This window comes from Dipodomys spectabilis, unplaced genomic scaffold (genome assembly GCF_019054845.1).
Source record: "Dipodomys spectabilis isolate Male_0828 unplaced genomic scaffold, ASM1905484v1 ptg000566l, whole genome shotgun sequence".
In the NCBI taxonomy this organism is placed as follows: Eukaryota; Metazoa; Chordata; class Mammalia; order Rodentia; family Heteromyidae; genus Dipodomys; species Dipodomys spectabilis.
In genome coordinates, this window is record NW_024871243.1 from 384,228 (window position 1) to 402,132 (window position 17,905).

Below are 17,905 nucleotides of genomic sequence, written 5' to 3' on the forward strand. Positions count from 1 at the left end.
CTGCTGCTCTCCCCACACTAAGCAGGCAAAGGTAGGTAGGCGTTAAATGTCCTTTGAATGCTAGCTAGCTTGAAACACATAAACACATAAGTGATGTTAAACAAAATCCCTACGAACAACGACACGGCATTAGACCATGCCTGTGGAGAATGTACGCCTTGACAGAGAAGCAGAGAGAACACTGAAATAAAAGGTGGGGTTCTGAGGCAGGCTCCAGTGGCTCACACCTATCAATCCTAGCCACTCAGAAGATTGAGATCTGAGGACCGTGGTTCAAAGCCAGCCTGGGCAGGAAAGTCTGATGAGAGTCTTTAGTTCCAATGAACCAGCAAAAAGTCAGAAGTGGAGCTGTGGTTCAAGTGGTAGAGCCCTAGTCTTGAGTAAAAAAGCTCAGAAAAGCACCTAGGTCCTGAGTTCAAGCCCCAGGACCAGCCCACACACAGACACACACACACACACAGACACACATAGATACACACACACACACACACACACACACACACACTTCAGCCCAGGCCAAATCCTCTGTTCAGGCCTCAATGCAAGAAAACATGAGTTTTACCCCCCAGGAAGTATGGCATTTATTTAGGCACGAGAAAGCCGACTCTACTTCAGCTCCGGATGGACATGCTGACACTAGTCAGAGGGGCCCTGGGGCCTCATCTGCGTATGACTCATGGCTGACCTCCCTGAAAAGCGCTAAGCCAGCAATTGCAAAGACATCAGAGTAACATGTGCAGCCACAGAGGTGATCCTCGCGGGTGGGGAACTTCAGGGGAGGGTGGCACTGCTGACCCAGCCAGACACTAGGAAGAGGGCTCCAACCAAGAGCCAGCCCAAAGGTCACCGCCATGGAGAACCAGCAGACAAACTTCCTGGGAGGAAGTCTGAGGACATGGAGAATGTTCCAGATGAGCATCTGCGATTCCTTGACTTACATGTCCTGCCAAGATCTCAGAATAGATTACCCCCCCCCCCATTAAAATGGAGGCACCTGGTAGCTCACACCTGTCACATTCCAGCTACTCAGGAGGCTGAGAGCTGAGGATCGAGTTTCGAAGCCAGCCTGGACAGGAAAGTCCATGAGACTCTGATCTCCAGTGAACTACCAAAGGCCAGAAGTAGAATTGTGGCTCAAGTGGTAGAGCGCCAGCCTTGAGCAAAAATAGTGCAGGGAAAGCACCCAGACCCTGAGTTCAAAGCCCAAGACCAGCACAATAAATTTAAAAAGTGACAATGAACTTGATACATGGCTCAAATGGTAGAGTACCTTTACTCCACTTAATTAATTAATTACTAATTTATTAAAGTATCACTTTAATAAACTGACTTTTTAGAGACAGGAAGCATAGCTCAAATGGTAGAGTGTCAGCCAGGAGAGAAAAATCTGAGCATGAGCAAAGGAGGTCCTGAGTTCAAGCCCCAGTACTATCACACACACACACACACACACACACACACACACACACACACACACACACACACACACACACACACACCCTAATTGACTTTTGGTTGTTAAAATTATGATTAGAGAAGGATAAGCTGATAATACTAGTACCCAGACAAACGTGCAAAATGTCAAACTGTTGTTGAATGGAAAGGAATAAACAATGATATTCTGGGGCAAATACAGGCACACTGTCTCCAAGGAAGGAAAAGAAGAAGGGGAGGGGAGAGAGGAGAGAGGGAGAGGGGGAAGGGGAGAGGGAAGGGAAATGGAAGGGGAGGGAAGGGGAGGGAAAGGAAGGGAAGGGGAAGAGGGGAGAAGAGAGGAAGCGAAGGGAAGAGGATGGGAGGGGATGATGACATGCTATCAGGGACCCATCTGCTCCTTCCTCTAGGTTGAAATTCAAAAATGTTCCCAGCAAAAGAACAAAGTCTTGTTCAGCCCAGATGGGGGGCAGGCTGGGGGGGAGGGGGTGCTACACTGTGCCCAGGCTGATTGTGCTCTGCATTCGCAGGACAGTCCCAGCCCCCCACCACACCCAAATAGCACCACCCCACACGCATGGCCCCCGTAGATCCTGCTCTCTTTGGATGCTAGACACTGACCCCCCCAACCCGGCTGGCAGGGGAGGCTGTGGACAGAGGGGCCATTCCTCTAAATAAACAGACACCCAGGGGTCCCACAGGTTCTCAGGAAGTACTGAGCTCATCCACTGGCCAAAGAACCCACGTGCTCCCAAGAGACATCAGGAGAGACAAGACATGAAATGTATCCGAGGTGCTGCCAAAGCTGCTGGCTGCATCGGAGAAATCTCAGAACAAAATACAGTCATAATACAGCAGGTGTATTATATACACCAGGTAATAATACATCAGGTACCAGTGGCTCACACCTGTCATCCTAGCGACTCAGGAGGCTGAGATCTGAGGATCATGGCTCAAAGCCAGCCTGGGAAGGAAAGTCTGTGAGACTCTGATCTCCAATGAACCACTAGCAAACCAGAAGTGGTGCTGTGGCTCAAGAGGTACAGCACCAGCCTTGAACTCACCACACAATTCTGTACTGCCACCTACACACTTGGGAGACCTCAGCCTATCATGATCACGGGTGAGCAACGATGCCATTCCATCCCATGGATTTGCAGACAATGATCATAAACCCCACCGCACACTGATGGACGATGGGGCAGATGACAGGTGGAGACAGCTTGAAGCCAATTACCTTTAACTTGTGGCCAGGCTACAGATATGTTTGAAAGTACAGGGGCCCGAAGGAGACAAACCCATCAAATTCAAAGTTACTTTGAGTTATGACAGGGACGAGGTGTGGGAATCTCCTTGTATTATTTGAGGAGAAATGCAAAAGAAAGCCCAAAAAATAAAAATAAAAAAGAATCACAATGATTAAGAAATCCTCCAGCCCTTGAATTAATCCTTTGACCACCACAGGTTGATTTACATAAGCCCAAAGAAAATAGATTGGGGAAAGGAGGTCAAGAAGAAAAGGACAACCAGCACTTCTTAGGGGAGCTGTGGTTTCTGCTCTGCAGGGAGAAATCAGTGTATTTTGGGGCGGGGGCAGACTGTCAAGATGGGGTACCATGTACTACAAGAGGCTACAAAGGATGCTCCTTGTCACAAATCATTACAACAGGATAGATCAATCCACCTAGGAGTGTCTCCTGTTTTCCCAGCCAGGCCCAATGTCATCCAGGGCCCAAGCTGGGGTTGAGAAAGAGGAAACTCTCTGGTGGGGTCAAAAACCCAGTGTGAGCCAGGCACTGGTAGTTCACACCTGTCGTCCCAGCTACTCAAGAGGCTGAGATCTGAGGATCACAATTCAAAGCCATCCTGGGCAGGAAAGTCTGTGAGACTCATCTCCAATAAAGCACCAGAAAACTGGAAGTAGCACTGTGGCTCAAGTAGTAGGATACTCGTCTTGAGCTGAAGAGCTAAGGGACAGCACCCAGGCCCTGAGTTCAAGCTCCACGACCGACAAAAACAAAAACAAAACAAAACAAAAAATCCAATGTGCCCTTTTTAGGCCAAACAACAGGTTCATGTTACCTGACCTCTTTGCGATGCACCACACACACACACACACACACACACACACACACACACACACACACTACCTTTGAAAAAGGAGGATCACTTTCCTCAGTTGTCATGAGAAGTGGTGTACACAGGTAGAGAATGGTGCCTGGTGCCCAGAGCCCGACACCGCAGATAGGAGCTGCTCAGTAAACAGCTGCTGGGCTCATTGCTTATTTGTGGCTCTCACTGTCTGTCTATAAAGGGGGCTATCCCAGCTTGTCCAGTTCAACCTGTCCACAGGACTGTTAGTGCCCTGCACCCACAATCACAGCCTGTGACTCGCACTTTGGCACACTTCATTTATGTCTTTTTATTGCCTTGCTCCTGTGGCTAGGAATTCCAGAACTATACTGGACAGGCCTGGAGAGAGTGGATGTCCTTGCCTTGATCCTGATTTTAGGGGAAATGGCTTAGCTTTTCACAGTTCAGCAGGGTGCCATTGGTCCCTCATATACAGCCTTTATTATTTAAAGATCAGGATACTGTGGTTTCCTGGGTAGTGCTGGGATTTGAACTCAGGGTCCCGAGGCTTGATAGAAGAGCATTCTACAGCCCGAGCCATGCCTCCTACCTCTGACCCACACTTGGACACAATATTTTTTTTTTTTGGTAGGTCATGAGGCTTGAACTCTATCCCTCAGCTCTTCAGCTCAAGGCTGGCTCTCTATCACTTGAGTCACAGCACCACTTCCAGTTTTCTGAGTGGTTTATTGGAGATTCAAGAGTCTCACAGACTTTCCTGCCTGGGCTGGCTTTGAACTGTGATCCTCAGATCTCAGCCTCCTGAGTAGCTGGGATGACAGGCATGAGTCACCAGTGCCCAGCTTGGGCACAATTCTTATAAAGCGTTGCCCCACTTCACACTTACTGAGCAAACCAAGTTTCTGGTCCAATATAGCATTGGTAGAAATGGTTCAGCCACCAGCCAGAGCTCTGCTAAAGATGACCCACGTTCCTGTAAACGCTGTCAGCCCCCTGCCACGTGCAAAGCAGAAGAGTTCTGAGATGGACCAGAGAAGAGAAATAGGAAGGCCCACTGCCAGCCTCTAGAAACATCACTTCCAGAGGTGCAAGTTTCAAATACCCGCCTCTCCCTTGTAAATACTGCACGAAGAGAGACACAGAAGGGGCAGGGTGGACTTGCCAGATTAAAATACAACATGGCTGGTTGGACTTGAACCTCTAGAGTGGGAGGACAATGAGTATTTTTAGAATAAGAACATAAATATTACAAGCTGATGCTTTAAAAGTATCATAGGCCAAATGTTGGTGGTTCACGCCTGTCATCCCAGCTACTCAAGGGGCTGAGATCTGAGGATCACAGTTCAAAGCAAGTTCCAGCAAGAAGTTCCATGAGACTCTTATCGCCAATAATATACCAAAAAGCTGCTAGTGGAGCTGTGGCTCTAGTGGTAGAGCACTAGCCTTGAGCCAAAAGAGCATGTGTGCACACGCACACACAGAGACACAGACACAGACACACACACACACACACACACACACTGTCATTCCTAACAGTCTCTGCCTGGTGGTTAGACTGGAAAGAATTCATTCCCAGGTCGAATAGGAAGTCTGTTGGTTGAATAAGGAAACCCCGTGTGGAAACACACACAGCCAGAGTGCAAGGGTGGAGAGACTTCCTTGGGCAAAGGAGCACGACTTGTTAACGGGATACTGGAGCAAAAGGAGCTGCCTGCTTGCAGAAATCCTACTGAACTCCCAAGCCAAGCAGATACAGATAACTCACAGATGGCAGAGCTGTGTAATTACCCCACATTTGTCAAAACTCTACAAAGACTTCAAACCACACAACTCCAAGTACAGCCAGCCTCTCCCTTCCTCTCTCTTCCACTCTTTCTTCCTCTCACTTCCTCACTCTTTTCCTCTTCCTCTTTTCCTTCCTCTCTCCCTCTCTTCCTCTCTCTATCTCTGGCTCTATCTCTGGCTCTGCTTCCATCTTTCTCTTACTCTCTACCTCTCTCTCTTCCTCTTTTCTCTCTCTCTTCCTCGCTCTCTGTCTAACAGCAGAGACAGAGGCTCACTTTTCTTTGAAACCACAGCCCTGCCACAGAAATAAGTTGGTTAACCTGCCTGCCTTCTGTGAGCAACTCCGTGAAAAAAAGAAGGTTCTAGACTGTATTGCAAATAAGTCAGAAAAGGAAAGGGGGTGGTGAAAAAACTCCTTATCAATGAGTGTCCCTAGATTAGCTGTTTATCTGCACTGGTTTTATACAAAATACACTTAATTTCCACAACAGAAGGGAAGGAGAGAGGGAGAGGAGGGAGGGAAGCTGGCAAGTGAAAGAAGGAGGACTGACCCATCATGGAGAGGGAGCTCTGTGGGACACTGGTGTGGGGAAGGTCCTGCAGACAGGGGTGGGGAGGGGGGGGAGGGGTGGAGGGGAGTGGAAGAGGAGGCAGGGTTGTCTTTGCTGGTCAGATGGCACAAGGCCACCACACTAAAGAGCTGCTTCAGGCTGGGCGCCGCAGCTCCCGCCTGTCATTCCAGCCACTCTCTGGAGGCTGAGGTTGGAGGATCACAACTGGAAGGAACGAGTGCTCCTTTGTGGCCTCATATCCTCTTCCTTTCACACACACGCGCGTGCACACATGCATACATGGGCATGCATGATCACAAATGCGTGTGTGCAAGCATGCACGCATCCACACACATTCATGGTGTGTGCATGGGCATGCATGTGAGATCCCTGTGCACACATGCTCGCACGCATACGCGTGCACACACACAGTCATACACACACACACATGCTCACATGCTTGCCCAAGTGCACAGAGCTGGCTCTGTCACACAGTGAGCAGCATGGAGTTCAGCTTGGCCCTGGCTTCGTCCTCCACCTGCTTCTGGGCTGCAGCCCAAATGGCACAGAGGGACAGATGGGGAGGGGGACAAATGGGGGGGCAGACGGGGAGGGACAGATGGGGAGGGGGAACAAACAGAGGGAGGGGGAACAGATAGGGAGGGGGACAGATGGGGGGGTAGGGACAAATGGGGAGGGGGACAGAGAAGAGCAGAGCCGGACCCCAGGAACAACTCAAAATCCATTTCCATCCACCATTCTGGACCCCACCATGTCTGCCCGCCCTTCCCAGTCAGCTCTTCACCATCGCTGCAACTCAGCGGACAAGGCGATGGGGCAGATACCTGCCAGTGCCACGCAGGCAGGCAGACCTCCACCAAGAAGCCACACATGCTCCCGGTGTCTGGCCCGCACATCCCGGCCAGGGCAGAGCAGCTGTGGCTTTCTCCCTCCTCCCATCGCCAAAGGGTGCCAAGGCCGGCTGCGTGGTCATAAGGGGCAGGGCAGAGCAGGGACAGGACAGGACCAGGCAGGGCAAGGCGAGCCCTGTTGATGGCACAGGCTCTGGTTCACAGTGAAAAGGCAGCGCCTTCAAACCCCGCCCCCCGGCCCGGGCTGGGAAGGTGGCTCAGTGGTAGAGTGCTTGCCTTGCATGCATGAGGCCCTGGGTTCAATTCCTCAGCACCACATACAGGGAAAAAGCCAGAAGTGTCGCTGTGGCTCAAGTGGTAGAGTGCTTAGCCTTGAGCTGAAGAGCTGAGGGACAGCACCTAGGCCCAGAGTTCAAGCCCCACGATCAACAACAAAAACAAACAAGCAAAAAACCAAAATAAAAACAGCCTCCACCTCAGATCTGAACATCCAGAAGCCAAGCCAGCCCAGGGAGAGCAACCAAAGCCCATGAGACTCTTCTCACCAATTAACCAGCAAAAAAGACAAAGCCAGAAATGGAGCTGTGGCTTAAGCAGTAAAGCACCAGCCCTAACTTAAAAAAGCCAAGTAAGCGCCTAGGGCCCTGAGTTCAAGCCCCAATACTGGCACACAGAGGGGAAAGGGGGGGAGGGAGAAGAGGAGAAGGAAGGAGGGAGGAAAGGAAAAATTTGAAAGTCTGCACAAAAGTGTATTTTTCTGAGATAAAGACTCAATGTTGTTGTTTGTTTTCAAATCTGTTAATCAAGTGTAGATGTGTCTCAGAACTCAGGGTGGAAGTGAGGGGTGACTAGGGTGTCTGGGCGGGAGTGAGAAGCCCCCCCACACACACAAACACACACACACACACACACACACACACACACACACACACACACACGTCCCCTGCAGCCTGCTGATCTGGCCCTCCCTACAGAGTCACAGGCACAACAGGACTTGCTCTTTAGAAAGCCATTTGTTGTTGTTCTTCTTTGTTGTACAGGTCCTGGGGCTTGAACTCAGGGCCTGTATGCTATCCCTGAGCTTTTTCACTCAAGGCTAGCACACTACCACTTGAGCCACAGTGCAACTTCCAGTTTTCTGAGTAGTTTATTGGAGATAAGAGTCTCATGGACTTTCCTTCCCGGAGTGGCCTTAAACCCTGATCCTCAGATCTCAGCCTCCTGTGTAGCTGGAATGACAGACATGAGCCACTGACAGCCGGCTTAGTAAAGTAATGCAAGGGCTACCATGTCCTAGTGTCTCCAAGGTATGGAAAGCTATCTGCTTCAGTATTTTTCCAATATTTGTGTTTGTAACTTGGTGATTCCCAGATACCATCTCTTCCTAAACAGATGATAGATAAACTGGCCCTCAGCTGTCGTCTGAAACCTGGGTGATATTTGCACCAGGCAAGCATTAGGCCTGTAATGTCTCTGTTGATGTGTTAAAGGCATTCTGGAATCCCTCATTGAGCCCAAAGCTGTTTATTATTTTCCTTGCAATTCATGTGTTAAAAATCCTACTGTGAAATAAGCTCTGTGTTCTCAAACTCACACTCCAATACAAATTATGCACTCACAACATGTGATATTGTGTGAGCCACCAGTGCCTAATTTATAGAGCATGGTGTGCATGTGTGTACTGCATGTACATGGATGTATACCAGTCCTAAGGGCTTGAACTCAAGGCCTGGATGCTGTTCCTAAGCTTTTTTTACTCCCAAGTGGAGCTCTACCATTTGAACCAGAGCTCTACTTCTGGCTTTTTGGTGGTTCACTGGAGATAAGAGTCTCATGGGCTTTCCTGTCCAGGCTGGCTTTGAACCTATGATCATCAGATCTCAGCCTTCTGAGTTGCTGGGATGACAGGCGTGAGCCCCTGGATCCAGCTCCCCACTTGTGTCTCTGAGAAATTAAAGACAGTTCACCCCTTATTGTCATGGAGACCACCCTAGCACTTTACCTTTCTTCAGTTACTGATATAAAATTCTAACTTTTTTCTTAGTTTCCCAATCATCTTTTCTAAATATGAAAGAAAACAACAATTTTTAATCCTGTCTTATACAAGTGTTGGATGGAAAAACCAAAGGAGTTTTCCTGTGGGAGGAGATGGTCATGTCACATTTCCTTAGCTTGCTGGGTGTCCTCTAAGCCTTCTCCTTCCCGCTCCCAAGCTGTTTCTCCTAAGCCAGCCCGAGACGCAGGCCGGGAAGGACGAGCTCAGGGCCTGAGATCCAGACGGTTTGCCGCTTGAGTCTCAGCTCCTTCTCCTTCCTGGCTGAGATATCTGGGGCACACAGGGGAGAATTTGGCACCATGGTTTCCTCATCTGTAAAATGTAGGTAAGAATTCATGTCCAGAATCCCTGTCTGGTGTGTATGTGTGTGTGTGTGTGTGTGTGTGTGTGTGTGTGTGTGTGTGTGTGTGTGTGTGTGTGTGTTTGCCAGTCCTAGGACTTGAACTCAGGCCTGGATGCTGTCCCGGAGCTTCTTTCACTCAAGGCTAGTGCTCTACCACTTTGAGCCACAGCTCCACTTTTGGTTTTCTGGTGGTTCACTGGAGATCAGAGTCTCATGGACTTTCCTGCCCAGGCTGGCTTTGAACCGTGATCCTCAGATCTCAGCTTCCTCCTGAGTAGCTAGGATGACAGGCGTGAGCCACCAGCGCCTGGCTTGACCTTCATTTTATTCTATTTTTTTCCTTCTCTTGCTTGGTATGTTTTGATGATGAGACTCTCAGAGAAGTCAGCACTGGTCTAATCCTGGAACCTACCCTCTGATACGGAAAGGACCCCAGACAGCTGGCACGGGACTAGGCAAGCTGGATTCCGCATCCCAGGTGGCTCTGGGCCCCACACTGCTGCAAGGCTGCCCCCTGGGGTGGTGACAGCAAGCGCCATCGAGGATCAGAGAGAAATGACTGCTTGTGTCTCACAGCCACTCCAGCAGCCAGTGTCACAGACACCCCCACTTGATAGATAAGAAATCCTGGATCGCAGAGAAGCAAAGCCCTTTTCCCAGCAGACTCGTAAGGGCCAGAGCATGAACCCTGAGAGCCCAGCTCCCGAGTCTCCTTCGTCTGCCAGCATGGGATGACACAGTAAGAAAGGACAGAGGGGACAGAGGCCAGGAGAACAGTGAAGAACTCCAGTGTCAGTTGAGATGGCACCCATGCTCATGCCTGCCCAGCTATTCAGGAGGCTGAGATCTAGAGGATCATGGTTCAAAGCCAGCCCAGGCAGGAAAGTCTGTGAGACTCTTATATCCAATGAACCACTAGGCAACCAGAATGGGGCTGTGGTTCAAAGTAGAAGAACACTAACCTGAAGTTTGCTCAGGGACAGCACCCAGACCTTGAGTTCAAGCCCCATGACCAACAAAAAAGAAACCATTCTAATGGTGATAATTGGAATGAAGTACAAGTTCTGAAAATACAACTCACTTCACCCTCTGCACTGCTGAAGGAACACTGCTTCTAAGCCTGACCTGGGTTCAGCAAATGACCACACCAAGGGAACAAGGGCCACAGATGTTCACACCAACCCACAGTCCCAGACACCCCTCAAGTTCAGCCACGCACTCTCTCCCATTCCCTGAATCTCTCATGCAATCTCCCACTGTGAGTCACCCTAAACACTGACAATACACCTGAAGAGCAAAGGGCTTCAGAGCATGGAGCCCCACCAGATGCCACACACCTGTGATCCCAGCTACTCAGGAGGCTGAGATCTGAGGATCAAGGTTCAAAGCCAGCCCAAGGCAGGAAAAGCCATTACACTCTGATCTCCAATGAACCACCAGAAAACTGGAAGTAGTACTGTGGCTCAAAGTGGTAGAGTGCCAGCCTTGGGTGAAAGAGCTCAGGGACAACACCCAGGCCCCAGGACCAGAAAAGACAAGAAGCAGATGACTCACAACAGAGCCTCATCCACCGCCCTGTCTTCCCCCTCTCCCCGGCTGCCACAGGGCTCCCTGCATCCCCCTCCTTGCCTCGGGTTAATGCAAAGCTGTTGAAAAGCATGCAGATGGTCATTCTAAGGACCAGGGCACTACGTGATGTCCTATTCTCTCAATAGGAGAATAAGAGCAGAACTATTATACGCTTAGCTTATCTCAAGCCATCTTCTGAGACGATAGTGGGCATGATAGATATCTGAAACAAAACCAAAGCCTTAGTGTGTGCACGCATGCGTGTGTGGACACGTGTGCATGTGTGTGCCTGTATTACTGCAGTTTCAAACTTAGAGCTTTGCACTTGCTGGACAGCAAACTCTACCTTTGTGACCCTGTTAGCTGTGCTTATTTGTTGAGATGAGGTCTCACGTTTTCCTCCATGACACCTGGGTGGCAATCTTTCTAGGTACACTTCTCTCTATGGCTGGAATGGCAGGCATGAACGCCCAGGCCCAGCTTTTTTCCATTGAGATGAAGTCTCCTGAACTTTTTTTGGGGGGGAAGAGGGGGGAAGGGGTCAGTCATGTGCCTTGAACTCAGGGCCTGGGCACTGTCCCTTAGCTCTTTTGCTAGAGGCCTAGTGCTATACCACTTGAGCCCAGCTCGATTTCTGATTTTCTGGTGGTTCATTGGAAATCAGAGTCTTGTGGACTTTTATGCCTGTGCTGGTTTTGAACCTCAATCCTCAAATTTCAGAGAAACTGGGGTTCCAGGCATGAGCAATCGGCACGTGGATTCTCCTGAATTTTTTACCCTAGCTGATCTAGAACCTCCATCCTCGCAATCTCTGCCTTAGGAGTAGCTAGAATGATAGGAGAAAGTGACCACACCTGGCTTCACATCCTTTCTGAAAAGTTCCTTTGAAAACAACAATGATTAAAAAAAACCCATCACTGAAGCAGCACTCCCACTGGCCATTCTCGAGTGGGGAGGATCACGGTCAGTCTCCACACAGAGTCTGAGTTCACAGACAGAATGCAGGCAGAGATAGGCGCAGGAGAGTAGATGGTCTCCCAGATGCACAGGGGGGCGCTAGGGACGTATGTACAGCAGGAAAGGGGAAGGAGGAGAGGACAGCGGCCAGAACTCAGCCTTGTGGGAAATGGGATCACCACATGCGTGGCAATTTCCTGCCCTCTTGTCCTCCACAAAGCACATCAAGACCCAGAAATGGGCTGTTTTGCAGGAATTCTAATCATTCATTCGAACCAAATCAGCCTTGTGTGATGTGGGAAGAGAGAAGGCGCTAGAAGTGCACTTTGGGGGACGTCCCAAAGCCAGTGCGCCTAAGGAGTTCCTTCACTTACAACATGAACCGTGCCTTCCACCCCCAGTGAGCCACACACCAGGAGCTCAACTCCGAGTAGGTAGGTCTCCTACCTACTCGGAAACCTGGGTGGTATCAGTGCCACCCCAAGTTCTGCCACCCCTGCCTCTGTGCCTCTGAAGGGCAGCGAGAATCACACAAAGCCAGTCTCCTGAGGCCTCCACGTGTGAACCTGACACAGAATGCCAAGGGCCAGCCATGAGCCTCCAAGGACATCTATCCCATCAGCACTGTAGCTGCCAGAAGTCACCACCAGCAGAGACCAGTCACAAGTCCCAACAGGAGACTATCCTAGTCAGATGCACACCAAAGGCCTGTAGCGCTTTCACCCTACCCTTTATTTTTTTATTTTTTCAAAAACACTAATGATCTCAAGCTACCTATTTCTAGAAAGCTACTTGTGTTTTCCCTTAACTGCTCTCATCTCGCTTTCTGTAAATAAATGTAGATTCACCGGCAAAACAGACTCCAGGAGAAGGTTCTTGAAAGAATCGGGTGTGTTTCAGAAGTAACCTTCTTGGGTTTTTCTTCTTGAAACCAAAGCACCTTTGTAAATAGGCACAGAATAAATTTTAAAAGAAAACAGCTGGGCGCCGATGGCTCATGCCTGTGATCCTAGCTACTCAGAAGGCTGAGGTCTGAGGATCATCATTTGAAGCCAGCCTGAGCAAGAAAGTCCCTGTGAGACTCTTATCTCCAATGAACCACTCGAAAACTAGAAGTGGGGCTGTGGCTCAAGTGGTAGAGTGCTAGCCTTGAGCACAAGAAGGCTCAGGGACAGCGCCCAGGCCCTGAGTTCAAGCCCCATGACCAACTAAATAAATAAGAGGTCGGGAAGATTAAGGAAGTAAGATCGTGTTTGTTCCAGAAAATGGAAGGACAGAGAGAGGAACTGGGATGACGAAGGGGTGAAAAACCCTCATAAGACCTGACCCCAGAACCACTTAGGAAAAATGCTAGTAACACAGATGAGGACAGGAGTTTGAGGACAGACATGCTCGAGCTTATTTCCAGCTGAAGAGAACAATCAAGAATTGCAGTGGACAGCCCCTTTGGGATGCAACTGGAGGAGAGAAGAGCTTTGAAATGGAGTTGGAGGAATTTGGGGAAACAGCATCCCCACAGAAGGATGAAGCTAGATGAAGACCGAATGACCAACACAGGTGCAATGGGTTCAGCCCTCCTCCTACATGACTACAGCTAGACCGGCAAGGTCTTCCCTCCCTTTAAGTCTAGTCTCCGTCTCACTCCAGTAGATTCTACATGTCCCTCCCTATGATAGGGTACCTGCAGCCCAGAACCCTAGGTAGGTCAAAGTGGAATTGTTCTCAAGTCATTTCCAGCAGAGATGGGTGCAAATCAAAGCAAATAGTGACCCTTGAGTTTCATCCACAATTCCTGGAGTTTCTAACAAGGAGAAACACACACACACACACACACACACACACACACACACACACACACAACCAAGGCTCCCATTCTGACACTCCAGAGGCACAACTGGCCTGCTTGGTAGGAATTCCCAGCCATGGTCACTCAGTCCATCTGTGATCACTGCCCCCGCCTAGGTGGCGCCCACCAGCCGAGGTCTGAAAACACAGATCCACGGGGCATGACTTGATTTCCCTGAATATTGTAGAGCCTACCACACACACCCGAAAACCCAGATTACACTCACTACTGCTCCTCCCCAACCCACCTCCACCAACAGGCATCCAGAAGAAAAACAACAGAAAAGAAATAGGTAAATAAATGAACATACCGGGCTTTGTTCAGGAACACAGATCCATAAATCTTGATCTTGATTGGCTTTTTTTTCCTTTTTTCTACCTCTGTACATCTAGGTTCCCATTTATTTTAAAACAGAGAAAGGAGGAAAACAAAAAAGGTGGTTGAGCAAAAACGACGAAGTCAGCCAGGCTAACCATCAGTGATTAAAGCCACAGTCAGGTGAGCAAAGGTGTCTCTTAATGCTTCCTCCTCCTTATTCCTCCTTCTCTTTTTCTTTTTCTCCTCATCTTCCTCTCCTTCTACTCCTTATTCTTCCTCCTCACTCTTCCTCCTCATTCTTCCTCCTTCCCCTCTTTACTCTTCCTCCAACCTCTATTTTGACATCCGCATGACCGGATGGGGCCACAGAAGATGGGAGGAGGGAAGTACTTTTATCTCCAATGAGCCAGCAGAGAGGTGGGAAGTAGAGCTGTGGCTCTAGTTCAAGGCCAAGGAAGCTCTCACCTACAACTCTCTCCCACCCCCCTACAACACCCGGAAGTCCAGTGAAGGATTCTGCCCACCATGTCCACCTCCCACCCCCAGCCAGGCCTGACATCTATAGATCCACTTTCGCCTCTCCTCAGTTCCCCTCCTGCTCTGGCCTCCAAGGCAGAGTCTTGTGCCTCTGCCTCCAGGCGCTGCCCTTCAGAGACCCCTAGAAATTCATCCCCAACAGTCCCAGCCCCAGAGTACCACATCTGGCCTTCAGGCTGAAGGCCAGGTATGAGAGCTTGCACCTGTAATCCCAGCTATGCCAAGGGTATACATGGGAAGATCACTGTCTGAGGCCCCCTACCTGAATAAAAGCATCTAAAGCAAAAAGGGCTGGGTGCCCAGCTAGAGGGGGGAAGCGCCCACCCATTGAATGAGTGAGAGAGAGAGAGAGAGAGACAGAGAGAGAGAGAGAGCTAGAGTGGGGAGAGCAAGTGAGCACATCTTCAGCTGAGCCTCGGTTCGTTTTTGTGAATTGTCTTTCTGAATGCAAACCACAGTGTGGAGATTTGAAGGTGAAAAATCAATTTGGGGGCAGCATCTGTCCAAACCACAACCCCAGGGGCTAGGTGATGCAGTGCATGGGGTCTCCCCCCGCCCCTTCCCCTGTCCACAGTGAGGTAGGAAGTGCTACGGGATCGGGCCACGCCCAGGGGCTGTCCTGGGCGCCCCCCTTCTGCCCAATCCCCCCCACACCCCTCACTCAGCCTGCTCTGCACCCCTAGTCAAAGCGGCCAGTGTGTGCACAGCACTGCCTTTGCCACTCCAGAAACACAGGGGCCCGGGCCATCCCCTGGCTGTGAGCAGCCAGGCCTGGGCCCCCATCCAGCTCTGTCCTTGGCGAAGAGTCAACTAGCAGCTTCCCTTTCTTCCTCCTGGCCAGCAAGAAAGCCAGTGGCCAGGGAGGAAGCTTGCGTCGTGCGTCCTTCACTAGCCCCTTGGCAGGACAGCACGGGTGCGGCTAGATAAGGGAGCCAGCCCCCTTCCCACTGGCCAGAGAATGCACGCGCGTGCCCCTCATTATGTATCTCCCTGAGTGGGGGTGCAGAACACGGAGGGCTGGGCCCCCCACCAGCTCCTTCTCCCTGTGTCCTTCCTCCTCCTCCTGAAACCACTCTCTCCTCCTTTCCTGCAATTCATCCTTCAGGGGGAAACTGAAATATGGGCTGGGGGCCAGTGGCTCCGGCCTGTCACCCGAGCTGCTCAGAAGGCTGAGACAGGGGGATCATGGGTCAAAGCCAGCCTAGATAGAAAAACTCTGTGAGACTCTTACCTCCAAGGCACCAGCAAAAAGCCAGAAGTGAGGCTGTGGCTCAAATGATAGAGCACTAACCTTGAGCAAAAAGACAGTATCCAAGTCCTGAGTTCAAGCCCCAGGATCTGTACCAGAAAACAACCAACAACAAAAAAGGAAGGGGGGGCACAGAAATGAGGGGACAGAGGGTGAACAAGGGCAGCCGTGGTCCTCACTGGACACCACGTGGAGAATGAACTCTACCACTCATGGGTGGGGACGGGAGGGAGAAACTGGGGGAGAGAGTAAGGGAAGAGGAGACATGGTCCATAGAGATATGAGCTCACAACCCAACTGATGTCACTGTCACCCTTCTGCACGTCATCTTTATCATCACAATAAAAAATTAATTGTAATATGTGCTGGAACCAGCCGGCAACAAAAGGGACTCTTGATTTAGGGGGCGAGGACGGAAAAATAAAGACATAAGACAAAGGATGGGGTCGGGAGGTCTGCAGCTCAAGACTGCAGCCCCGTTTATTTTTAACTCTCCTTATTTATACTAATAGAAGTCAAGAGGTAACCTAAGGTCACCATAGTGCAGAAAAGCAAGAAAAGTCTTTAATAAAAACAAGGGTGCAGAAAGAACCAAGACAAGGTCAACTGATAGAAAGTAAAGCAAATTCTACAGACATAGCAAGGCAAACCCGGACACCTGGTGTTTTTCATGAAAGCCAGTCCCTTGTACGTGCCTTCAAGTGAGCACAAGGGTCAAGATGACCTTGGAGCTTTATTGTCGGCTCCCAACATCTCCACCGTCTTTATTTAGAAAAAGCGAACCCGCCTGTCTTAGGTTGGGTGGATCACCTTGTCTGCCTTACCCGTCTTTGGGAACTTCTTCAGAGCAAAGCTGAAGGCCCTGTCTTAGGTTGGTCAGACTGGCACCCCCTCTTACCCGTCTCTGGCTGCAGTTCCTCTCGGGGGGAATTCATTTATTTGGAGCTTGATCTTATGTAGCTGGCTGACTAAACTCATAAAAGAGTTTTGCAGAGCACGTATAAAACAAGGAAGGCAAAGAAAAACCAACAGTAAAAGTGCACGGGGGCCAAGCAATGTCATTAACAATCCTTTAGCATTAGACAGGGAAGGGATATAGCATTGAAATTGTTCAAACAGCTCGTTAGCAATTTTGGCCACTTCAGAGTCTAGCGGTGGGGCTTGTTCTAATCCGGCTATTTGCCTGTGAAGCTGAAAAAGATCTAAAGACAAGTTATTATGGTGCCAGATACCATTAAGATGTGCTACAACCTTTTCCCATGAGTAATTTGATTCATTATATATATGAGGAGTCACACAAATAAAATCAAACCTGGCATGACAGCGCACTCGCTGTAAAGTTTGCAGAGCACCAACTTGTTCTCCTAAAGATAATACTGACTCATATAATGCTTCTAGTTTTTGTTCTACCTTATCATCAATCCTACCTTTAAAATGTAGAGCCTGTGTAGTATTATGAGCCAGCTGATTAAGATAATGGGCAGTTTGTACATTACGAGTTAGTGCCACAGCAGCTGCTGCTGAGGAGGCAGCTAACGAAATAAAGGCTAGAACACCAGCTATAAGTAGCCCAACAAATCTACAAGGGCGCATTAGTTCTTTCAATTGTCTTAACACCTGAATACCAGAATCTTCATACCAAGTTTCAGAAATACTTACAGGAAGCATAACAAAAGGTGGTTGTCTAACAATAAGGATGGATTCAGTTATGCCACTAAATAAGCAATTAGTAAAAGAACAATTAGAACAGGTAACATTAAAATAAATATCTCCTACTGAAATATTAAACGGTCCATACATAATAACATGGAGTGGGGATACACAACTCATAATATTTTTTAAAAAGAATGAATTGGGCCAAGTTATATTATTAAGTGCAGCCACCAACATCCAAACATGATGTTGAGGATGCCCATTCAATTACCACAATCCAAGATTGAACTTATTAGTAAGATTAGCTCCAGACCAATCCAATAATTGAGAATTAGTTCCAGAAATATTGGTAACAAATGGCTGTACATGCCTGCACCTTATTGGATGAGGCTCTCCTGTAGATTCTACTATCTGTGAGGAATTAATGCAATGGGGTATCCTATAGGATGGAGTAGAATTTGCATAAACTAATTGGCCAGCTGGCAAGGATGTCATTTGTATGTTGTACATTAGATTTTTGTCTGGGATCCAAATTTTATGAGTCATGGATTGCATAAAAGTACAGCCTGGAATGGAGATTTTAAAATTGGTGGTAAAACATAAAGGAGTTCCAATACCTGAAGCTGAGAAATTTCCTATTT